The following is an 11,841-nucleotide window of genomic DNA, read 5'->3' as shown; positions in this document are numbered from 1 at the left end:
CACGTCGGGCTCTGTGCTGATAGCTCAGGGTCTGGAGCTGCTTAGGATTATGTGTCTCCCTCTCTCTCTGTCCCTCCCCCACTTGCATTCTGTCTCTGTCTCTTTCTCTCAAAAATAAATAAAAAGAAGAAAAAAAACAAAAACAAAAAACAGAAAAAAAAAATAATCGGAAGGGAGGAAGAGGGGCCACATCTTACTTGGGAACCATCCTCAGTATCCCATCCTGCCCTTGCTCTGGGCCTGGCACTTCCAGACTGTGCTGGTTCTGGGGCAGAACCAGTAAAACTGGGTGGAAAGACCTCAGGATGAGAGCAACCACTTCTAGTTGGACACTGAGACTTTCACTTCTTACCATGAGAAACCACTAGTTATTAGCTTGTCTCAGAAAGCTAAGGCCAAGCCTCTCTCTTAAAAATTTTTAAAAAAATATTTTATTTATTTTTGAGAGAGAGAGAGAGACAAACAGAGCATGAGTGTGGGAGGGGCAGAGAAAGAGTGACAAAGACACAGAATCCAAAGCAGGTTCCAGGCTCCAAGCTGGCAGCAGAGAGCCCAGGCTTGAACCCACGACCGTGAGATCATGACCCAAGTCAAAGTTGGACACTTAACCAACTGAGCCAACCAAGTGCCCCTGCAAAGCCTCTCTCTTGAAAGAGCATCTGCACTTAGGGGCAGAGGGGAAGATAAGGGAAGGAATGGGAGACCCAGAGGCCCAGCGGGGTAGCCTATTCTCCCCAAGGTTCAGCCCAGACAGTGGCTCCATGGGAAAGTCCCGCTACCACATCCAGGAAACCTGGCCTCTGTCTGTGCATCTCTTATTGAAGCCTTCAGAGTCTGTACTGTCTGCACCAGCAGCCGTACTAATGCACCTGTTCAAGTACATTGTGTACCTATATGTCCTGGGAAGCTTCTGCTGAACGGTAAACCCAGAAGCAGCCCAGTATGCAGAGAAACAACAGTCCCCTCAGGACCAAGAGGTCAGCAGTCCTGACTGTGGGAATCTCCTATTAAAGGACCCTGAACATCACAGTGGGCTTGAGAAGGTTACACGATGCATCGGACTGATGGTTGCAATATGTACTGCTACCAGCCACGGAGAAGGGAGCCTGCTCTAAACACGTGTCCGTGGATGGGCATGGTGCTACTGTTGAGATTGGATCAGGAAAAGAAATCTGTAGGATAGAAGTTGGAAAAGGAAAAAGAAATGGAAGAAGGAGAAAACATGCTTGTTGGCTCATTTTTCCATTTAACTTTCCTTATCCCATTAAACACCCCTGTGCCCTTCTGGTGCCATCTTCCCAAAGCTTCATTTTAAGAGGGATGTTGTGAGATGGTAATACGTCAGGTCTGTAGAGTGTTTTTACTCCATCCTCACAACAACCAGCAGACACTACGATCAGCACCTTATCCATCAAGACCTTTAAGCTCAGGAACATTAAGATCATTGTTTAGAACAATGAGTGTGCGCTCTTTCCGCCATCTTTGAACCCGTGGAGGCCTGCTGGAACAGGACTCCTGAAATGACAAATATGTCTGGAAGGTTGTGGTCTAAAGCCATTTTTGCTGGCTATAAACGGGGTCTCAGAAACCAGAGGGAGCACACAGCTCTTAAAATTGAAGGTGTTTATGCCCGAGATGAAACTGAGTTCTATCTAGGCAAGAGATGTGCTTATGTGTACAAAGCAAAGAACAATACAGTGACTCCTGGTGGCAAACCGAATAAAACCAGAGTAATCTGGGGAAAAGTAACTTGTGCTCATGGAAACAGTGGCATGGTTCGTGCAAAATTCCGAAGCAACCTTCCTGCTAAAGCCATTGGCCACAGAATCCGTGTGATGCTGTACCCCTCAAGGATTTAAACTAACTGAAAAGTAAATAAATAAAGGTGTAGATTTGTTCTCTTGTAAAAAAAAAAAAAAAAAAAGAACAATGAGTGTGCATAAAAATTGCCTCAGGAGTTTATTAAACTTGCAGATGCTGTTGCTGGTCTCTCGCTTGCCCTAGCCCCCAATTACAGGCCCTGATTCAGGGGACCCAGGAATGTATATTTTTACCTAGACTCCCCCAACTCATGATTCTAAATGGAGGGTCCCTGAGATGCTGTCTGAGAAACACAGGCCAGATGGTTTCCCACCAGTCACCCAGCTGGACTTGAATCCAGCCTTCCACCACAAACCCCGTGTTCCTTAACCCACATACCAGAGCAAATTATGTACAAGTTTTAGGTATGTAATGTGGTTGGAGGGGGTGGGAGACAGGTGAAGGAAGACATCACTGGCCTGAGCTACTGTTCTTCTGAGAGTTTGCTTGGCCTACAACAAGTTGCTTAAACTTTCTGGACAGCAGTTTATAATCTTAACCAGTTTGCATTAACATATGAAAAGCTACATCACTGAAACACAAATTTCACTGAAACACAAGTTTTGCCGAGTTAATTTCACTGATACTCTATTTTATTACTTTTCTCAGTTGCTGGTGGCATCCCACTAAATTGAGTCCACTTTCCACTAATGGAAATTTGTAGAATTTGCAAATTCCATTTGTAGAATGTTGAACTAGAGGACCACAACATTTCCCGCTAACTCTGAGAATTTCTATCATCGAGCTTCTACGCGTCCATGGAGGCACTCCTCGGTGCCAACCTCAGGATTCTTTCCCAAAGTCAAGTGTGCACATGGCCTGAGATGCAACTTATAACCCTTTCAGTGTAAGGACACAAGTCTAAACGTCTAAACCAAACTGACTCCATGACAGGCTTTAAGTTTCCCCTCTAAACTAGAAGGCCTAAGTTTCAGCTTCCCGGAAACTATCAGGCAGTTACACATTGCCCAAGGCAGGAGAAACCACCCTTGCAACACCCAATCAGGAAAGGCCAGCGACCACCCTCCACATTATTAAGGGAGAGGCCTGGAGATAGAAACTATAGATAGGACCCTGTTACCTAATGTTAAAGTTAACCTGTTAGCCGCCCGAGTAAGACCCTAGGCTCGCTCTGTGATTGGTTAAATTTAAAGGTACTCTAAACGTTGTAATTGGATCCCGCCAAAAGTAACGAATACTCTAGACAATGTGTATGGTCAAACCCGCTGTCAATGATGTTGTAGAATTATGATTGGATCACTGTTCCCATGTCACAACTTCTGTAACTCCCCCGTCCCAAACCCCATAAAAACCCTACTCTGCCCTTGTTCGGGGCTCTCAGCATGGATCCATTGTGTTAGTGAGGTCTGGGAGCCCGAGCTTAAGCCCGTAATAAAGCCCTTTGTCTTTGCATACCTGACTCGGACTCCTTGGTGGCCTTGGGATTTTGGGGAGATCGCAATCTGGGCATAACATCGGGGATGGGTATGGCTCTTTTGCAGACTGTTACAGCAAAGCAAAGGGGGCCTGAGGCTCTGGTAGCAACAGCCCAGCAGGTCAGCAGACACAAGGCCACTGCCCCTCAGAACAAGTTATAGCCAGACCTACCCACGGGCAGGCAGGGGGCTGAGGTGGGGGCAAGAGTGGATAAAGAGCCAGGCTACGTGCTTCTACAATTCAAAGATCAAGAGAAGCCCGGAAAACACCATCAGATTGTGGTTTTTGCTTCCTGTAGTCTGCCCAGGCCAGACAGACCAGAAAGTAGAAGATGATCAACAGGCAATTTTGCTGGGGCTCAAAGACGCAGCCAAAACCCATTACAGTTCAAACAGAGGATGAAAGTCCTGGTTTTGCCTCTCCTCAATAGCGTGGCCAAACAGATTTATCACACTTGGTCCCCACTCCAGGGCAACAGGGGAATTCTAAACAGTGGCAGTGGCAGCGAGGCAGTAGGAAAGATGGATGAGTCAGTGGTCAGACAGAGCCGCCCTTCAAATAATCCCTCCTCATCCTCTCCCCAGAGCAATAAGGAAGCTTCAGGTACCCAGGGGACTCAGAGTTCATACTTGAGAAACTCTGCTTCAGAGAAGCCAGGACTAGGATTAGTCCTGGAAAGTTCTCAGAGCCCTTGCCAGTAGGGGAGGGGTCAAGGGCAGAGGGGCCAAAAGACCTTTGAGGAATCTGGGCACACTAAAAACATTTTTCATTGCAATTCTCATAATAATTCATTCATGCTTCGTTCTCTAAGCCTTCTCCTGGATGGGGATGAGTCACACCACCTACTGAACATTAATTACAGAATGTTCCCCTCATTAACCAATAAAACCAAATCCCCTCACAGACACTAAATTATCAGTTTCTTAGAAAAGTAGGTGCGCATTTTTCTTTCTGACCAGTTCTGTGTGCCAGCAGGTCTGCTGTCTCACAGAGCCCCGGGGTCATTACTTTCTCTTCTTCCTCTTCCCATCTGGAAAGGACCAGTGACCACGTCCCCAGTCTCACTGTCCCTTCCATTCTGCAGGGCTGCACCCTTTTACAGTGGCACATTCAGGAAGTCTGCGCTTCTCTCCCTGAGCTAAATCTCTGTCCCAGAAATTTAAAATAGATCTTATCCAACAGTGTGTTGTAGAGAATGTTGCAAACAGTATCTGTTTTCACCTTGCGCTTCTCCTCCCCAAAGCTTTTAAGAATGGTTTCAACATCCTCCTTGCAAATTTTTAAGGTATTGTCTCAGTGACCCATGTTCCCATTTCACAGACACCCTCTTGCTGAAATCAGGGGGTGTGGAGGGAAGGTGCCCAACCTCTCCCCACCCACCTCAAAGTCACACCCTGCTGAAAAGTCCAAGGATGCCCAAGGCTGCACCCTATTTGTACTGTTTATTTACCAACTGTCAGCTATGGATGCTTAACTTCCAATCTACCAGTTTCATCCCACTCCAGATTCTAAGACCAAACTCACTCCTAGGAAGGAAATGTTGGGAGCCATGAGTCTCAGCATGAAGTCAGGTGTTCCTGCATCTTCTCTGACCACGTACCCCAGTTTCTATAATTTTCTCTTGCCTATTCCCTTCAATGTGGCCCTCACCTCAGCAGTCTCTGACTCGGCCGCTTCCTGGGAGTGTCTCAGACGTTTTCTTTGCCTAGCTCCCTAGGACCCTGCCCAGGGCCTGCTAAACGTTTCTGATGCTAATGGCTAGCTGGATTTCTGCCCTGCCTCCCAACCCCCTCAGTCGGCTCTTCCCTCATCCTGCTGGTGAATCACCGTCTGATTCTTTTCCCCTTACTTTCCCAGCCTCTCTCCTTCCTGGGTCCTGGCCATTTCCCAAGGAAACTTCTTGCTGTGTTGCCCCTGGGTGGACTTTGTCCTCCCCACTCTGAGGTGCTCCTCACACCCTCACTTTCCTCCTGCTCCTCAGTCACAGCTCTGGCACCTTTCCAGCAGGTACCACGACACATACAGAGGAGACTTTATAACCACCCTTGAGCTTTTTGCCAGAAACCAGTGCTCTCACTGAGGTTCGTTTTTGCTTGGTGACTCCTTGGAGACTGACTGAACCTCCTTGACTGTATAAGCAATGAGAGCCAGATTACCCCTAAAAACTTCCTTATTTTACAGGAAAAGATACAATTATTCCTTGTGGGTTTTCCAGTGACATCGGGAGAGGTAGAGCACCACCTCACCCAGAATTCCACTGCTGTCATTTCAGGGCCTTAACTTCAGCCTGCCTCTGTCTCCACCAGATTCTTCTGAGGGCCCTGGACTCTGGAGCCCCTCACAGGTTTTGTGACCAGGGGCAAGTTACTTAACTTACTGGCCTCAGTTTCCTCATCTGTGGAATGGGGATATGATGGTATCTCCTTCATAGGTTGCTATGAAGATTAAAGGAGATAATTTCATTTTGCAGTAGGCTCCATGCCCAATGTGGGGCTTGAACTCATGATCCTGAGGTTCACAGTCACGTGCTCTCCCAATGGAGCACCCCACTGAGATAATATTTTTAAAGCACTAAGGACAGTAGCTCCAACAGAGTTAGCTTTCCAAATGCTTGTTTACAAATAAATTCTAGTGGTATTAATGAATTATCATTATTATTTAAATATGAGGGGAAAGTCATGGAGTAAAGAAGAAGTGGAAGAAAAAGGAATCAATTTGATGGCCCACTGTCTGCGAACAGACTGTACCAGATGTAAACAGGTGTGTAAATTATTATGTAAGTAAATCAGATGTTTTTCCTTTTTAATAATAAAAATGGAGTCTTGCCTTAAACCAGCACTATTAAAAGAACTGGCCTGAAAGGTTTTAGGGAAGGTGACTCGCATGTCTTTAAGGGTCTCCCAAGTCAGTGCAAACTTTTTCTGCAAAAAACAAGGGGATTGTGGGATCCTGGATCCCTTTATGGAAAAGGAAGACTCATGCTTCATTGCTCACCACTCGCCGCCCATCTGATGACCATGCCACACCCCCCCCTCATGATCCTGACGACTGCCCCCTCTACCTGCCTGCTGACACCGTGGACATCAGCTCCCGATGCGGCTTCGTCCATCAGGTAAGTCAGACTCCTCCTCCTCCCCTGGCCTCCTGCCCTCTGATTCACTCTGGCCACAGAGGGCACAGCGCTCAGCCAGTGCGAGGCACAGAGTCCTCTGAATTAACGTTTACATGGGAATGGCAACAAGGGAGGCCAGAGCCGGCCTTAGAAAAAATGTGAAGTGGGAGGGTGTCCACTTGGTGAGGTTTAAGGGGCACTGAGAGGGCCTGCCAACTCCTGTTCAGAACAGTCCTTCTCTCCCACAGCGGGCCCTGTGCCTGCTGCCAATGCCTCTGTTCCCACAGTCAGAGATTGATGAACTCTGTTTCATTAGATAACATCCCTTACCATGAAATGTCTCAAAGCAGAGCATGTATATGATTCCCTTCCAATTGCGAAGGGATAAGAAGCAGCACACGGGTGACATGCACCTGCACTCATATGGCTTTGAGCATGAGTATGTTCCTAACAGCATTTTTAAATACGAGAAACAACAACCACCCTGAAGCTAAAATATGAAAATCTAACAGGAAGGGAAGAGTTAAGTCATTATGATATATAAAGTGACTGTTTAATTAAGCAGTCATTAGATATTCATAAAGCTTTGTGACAGTTACAAATTGCTGACCTCATATAAAGTTTAAAGAAAAGGACAGGATGTAAAGTTGCATATATAACTAGGTGGAGAACATCACTAACAATGACCGTATTCATCGGAAATTCACAGGAAGGAAATTCATCAAAAGTTAAGACTGGTTTTACTGGGTGGAAAATTCTGCGTGATTTGTGCCCCCCCCCATCTCCTTACTAATTTCCAGACTTATTTCATAATGAAAGTAACAATAACAACTTGTACAGCAGATCAACAATATAATGGGGAGGGGATGTAATATTCGAAGGAGGCATAATACTTTGAGGGAAAAATGGAGGCAGTGGACTGATGGATAGTTCCTAGTTCTGCTCCAGGACCACTGGGTGAGCCTCAGAAAAGCCCTGAGTTGGCAATGCTGCCTCAGTGTGGTGGCTTCAAAATCCACCCCCATAAACCTCTGCCCCTGCACTCCTGTGAAATCCAGATGAGCTCTCCAGAAAGCTGGTTTCTTGACACGAGTTTAGGGCTTTGCTCCATTTGTACCTTGACTGAGATTTGAAACAGGTGTAACACAACGTGCGGGTAGCGAGGGGCCCTGTCCTAGAGCTCTGGGATGCCTTCTGTCTACAGGTAGTTAGCCCGCGTTGCTGCCAAGTCCAATTAAGACTCTAAACCTGATGATTTGCTTCATCTTTGTTCACTGGAGCTGGGGCTTCTCTGACGGCAACTGAAGGAGCTATTTAGTTTAGTTGTTTTCCGTGGTGCTGAGATGGGAGGTGGAGCCAGAGAGAGGCAGAGAGCGTGGTCTGCAGTCAGTAGAGTTCTCAAGAATTGTGTAGAAACAGTCCTCCTCAGTACTGGTGTAAATTCTAACCGTGTGTGACATTGGAAAATCCCCTCTCACTACCTGAACTTCCTCATTCTTAGGATGAGGAAACTGGATTTCAGGGGCCCTTCCATTGAAGTAGTTCCTATAGTTACTAATTAACACACACTGTCTATTTTCTTGAGCACTTAGCATTAACAGGTTGCATTTGTTATTTGTGGCCATACTGCACATTAAGATGTAAGGTCCAGAAGAGCAGATGCCTTCTCTGTCTTGCTCACAGTCACATCTCCTGAGTCTAGAGTGACACCTGGCACATAGCAGTTGATCAACAAATACTCATTGAATCCAGAGTGAATGAAGTCCTCAAGCTATTGCCTGGTACATGACTGCGTACATGCAGTGTGGAGCCACATGGCTGAGTGGCCTCTCGCACTGGCTGCCCACCTCTTCCTGTCAGCGTCTTCTAGATCCCACAGTTTATTTGGTCTGATCCTCCTTCTGAAAAAATTATCTTACCCTTCGATCATCTGGCTATATTGTCATTAATTTCTAAGTCTGATAAAAAGGGCACAAGAGGGCAGAGATAAACCAACAGGAATAAAGAGAATGAGAAGTAATAGCAGACCAGAGAAGTGAACATTCTTTTGGGTAACAGAAAGTAGCGCAAGAGTGGATTCTGACTCGGTAGAACAGAGAAAATGAGATGCAAGTTCCTGCTATTAGCCCTGCACAACCATCGGAAAGGTTAGGAAGTGGAAGCACCAGGCTATACTGAGGGAAGAGGTATGGGTGGGGCTAAAAAAGGGAAGAGGGGTTGAAAGTTTTTAAAGGGAGTAAGTAGACCCCTAGGTCCCTCTTCTATGTGATGTGCACTTTCCTGAAAAATTGAAATTCACTGAAGGTTCACATATAGAATAGGGAGATGGCCACCATCCTTGATCATGTTGGCTCCCAGGATACTGGCAGCCAAATATAAACATTTTAGGCAGATTTGAGGATCTTTCATTGGAGAAACCAAAATAATGTACAGATACTCAAACACTGACATTTAGAGATCCCTTCCCCAAATCTCCAGTGCCTTGCTGGATCACTGCCAGAGTGAAGCCTTCCAATAAATACACTCATCCATTAAACAGAGTATCCACTCAGTTTTTTTGGTGCCTCATTTATAAGTATAAATACAATTCAGCCAAAGATCACCAGACTTGGCAGAAAAGCCTCTCTGATAGAAACCAAACTGAACAAACAAAACGGATCAGACATTCAGAGGAAACAAGATACAGAAGGACAATAAATCTTAAGCACTACTATAATCCTCAGAGAGGTAAGAAAGGTATTGTGTCCATAAAAAAACAAGCTTCTACAGAAAGGGGGGGGGTGGATTACGGAATAGAAAGAACTCTCAGAAATTAAAAATATGACAGTGCCAGGATGGGTGGCTCAGTAGGTTAAAGCGTTCAACTTTGGCTCAGGTCATGATCTTGCAGTTCGTGGGTTTGAGCTCCATGTCGGGCTCTGTGCTGACAGCTCAGAGCCTGGAGCCTGCTTTGGATTCTGTGTCTCCCTTTCTCTCTGCCTCTCTCCTGCTCTCTCTCTCAAAGATAAACAGTAAAAAAAAAAATTTAAAAAAGAAATTAAAAATATGGTTGAAATGAAACATTTCATACATGGGTTGGAAGATAAAGTCAAAGAAATTTTCCAGAGAGTAGAACAAGACCGGTGAGAGAGGAAAGTAAGAAAGAAAATATAAGAAAATTAAAGAATCAATCTAACAAGTGTGAAGCAGACAGAATGAAAAGGAATGAATTGTAAAGAAAAATTCCCAAGACTGAAGGGCACAAAGTGCCAAATTGATACAATGCTCCAAGTGCCTGCTGTGATTAATTTCAAAAAGACCTACTCTAAAACATAGCTCAGGACATACTGGCGGTAAGAAGGGCATTCTAAAAGCTTTCAGAGAGAGAGAGAGGAGGGAAAACAGTCAGGTAAAATCCAACACATCAAGAATCATAATGACAGCGGTTTTCAACAACAACCTTAGAACACTAAAGAAAATGGGGCAATTTCTTCAAAATTCTGAGAGGGAATTATTACCAAACCAGGTTGTGTGTGCAAACAAATTGTCAGTCAAGAAGAGGACACACTAAAGGCATGTTAACACTTTCAAAGTCTCAGAAATTTGCCCCAATAAGCATTCAATGAGTGGCAACAACTGTGATCAGTATGTTGGTCTCTCAATTTTTATCATTCTCTTTTTTGTTTGTTTGTTTCTCTTAATGTGATACGCCTTTGTTAGATACAAATTAAAATTAATCCCTTCATTCCCTTTAAAAAATGAGTTAATAGGTAGACAGATTTTTTAAAAAATTTTTGTTTAATGTTTACTTTTGAGAGAGAGACAGAGAGCAAGCAGGGGAGGGACAGAGAGAGAGAGAGAGAGAGGGAAACACAAAATCCGAAGCAGGCTCCAGGCTTGGAGCCATCAGCACAGAGCCTGACGTGGAGCTTGAACTCACAAACCGTGAGATCATGACCTGAGCCAAAGTTGGAGGCTTGACTGACTGAACCACCCAGGCACCCCAACAGGTAGACAGATTTGAAGAGTGCCTGAACCACATAATGTTTTTTTTTATTTAGCAAAGATTTCATCCAGGACTTATGTGACATCTTTTAGCCAAAGCTATGAAATGTGAACTGAAGTGGATTCATGGCCTACCTGAGGTGCAAGGGCTCATCCAATCCAATCCTCCTATTTTACAGAAAAGGAAAATCAATCCCCCAAGAAGAAGGACTTACCTAAAGAAGATAGATAGTGTCTGAAAGATGGTAAATACTCAGTAAACATTAGCTGAATGAATGTGTTAATGGGTAAGTCAATGAGTTAAGCCAGAGATGATTCAATACTCTTAACTCATAAGTGGAAAAACTGAGAATCCCAAGATAGTTGGGAACAGAGCTAAGACCAGACTTGGGTTTTCAAATTCTGGATTCAGAGCACTTCTCACTAGATCTTGCTAAATTAATGATCTCTACCTCTTGAGGAGAGTGTCATAAAGCTCTAGGTCCATACCTGCACCTCACGTATTGATATATGGATTGGTATCGGTGTGAGAAGAGGATTTTCAAGTTCATGACAAGCCTGCAGTGGACACGAGGCTGGGAAAGGCAGAAAGATTACAGATCACACAAACCCAGGACCCTCATGAGCTTCCACCCCAAGCCCCCACTCAAGGCAGGACCCTTTGGACAACATCTAGCTCTTCGTGTCATGACACTGTTCCCTCCTGCTGGAGAGCTGCCATTTTCAGAATGTTTCCTCTGTTTTTTTCATTCCATTTTTATTATTTTATTATATTTATTTTATTCTGTTTTTTAATTTCTATCCACGGTTCTTAGTTGTCCTCCGGGATAATAAAGAAGAAATCTTCCTTTCTTCTATGGAGCTCCACATATGTGAAGACCAGATTGATAATTCCTTAAGTCTTTTCCAAACATTCCTTCAAATAGATCTCAAATGTGTAGTTTCCAATATTTTCATCAGATGATTCTGGATGAATGTCAGTATGTCACTATCCCTCCTTATAGGGGCACCTAGAACTGAACCCAAGCCTTTAGACTTAGTGTGCCCAGCACAGGCTAAGCCAAGCACTCACTTCTGGGTCTAGGCACTGTACTTCCTTCGATGTGGTCTGAGAGTCTTTTAATTAAGTCATTGGTGACTAGTGAGCATGTCGCCTATTGAAGATCTCAATCCGACCCACAGGGTCTTCTCAAGCTAGCTTCTGCCCTTTTTCTACACGAGGCTTTAACTCAGAGAACTTTCTATTTATCTCTGTTAACTTTAAATTTCCAGCTAAAGAGTAGTGTTCTTGGCTCTCTCATCTCTCAGACTAGCGAATCCTTCCAGCTTTGTGTCATCTGCAAACCTGAAATTTATGCTTCAATGTGTCCGTGCAAGTGAGAGATAGCCATGAAGAACGAGGTAGGAACAAAGACAGAGCTCCTAGCAGACAGACACCATCTACCCGG

General features: G+C 44.8%; 1 pseudogene; it reads left to right on the top strand.

Annotated features, from left to right (window-relative positions):
- Positions 1-1,511: 1,511 nt before the first annotated feature.
- Positions 1,512-1,890, top strand: LOC144234342 (large ribosomal subunit protein eL33 pseudogene; annotated as a pseudogene).
- The last annotated feature ends 9,951 nt before the right edge of the window (positions 1,891-11,841 follow it).

This window comes from Crocuta crocuta, unplaced genomic scaffold (assembly GCF_008692635.1).
Source record: "Crocuta crocuta isolate KB4526 unplaced genomic scaffold, BGI_CrCroc_1.0 scaffold45, whole genome shotgun sequence".
Lineage (NCBI taxonomy): Eukaryota > Metazoa > Chordata > Mammalia > Carnivora > Hyaenidae > Crocuta > Crocuta crocuta.
This window is presented reverse-complemented; position numbering and strand designations above follow the sequence as displayed.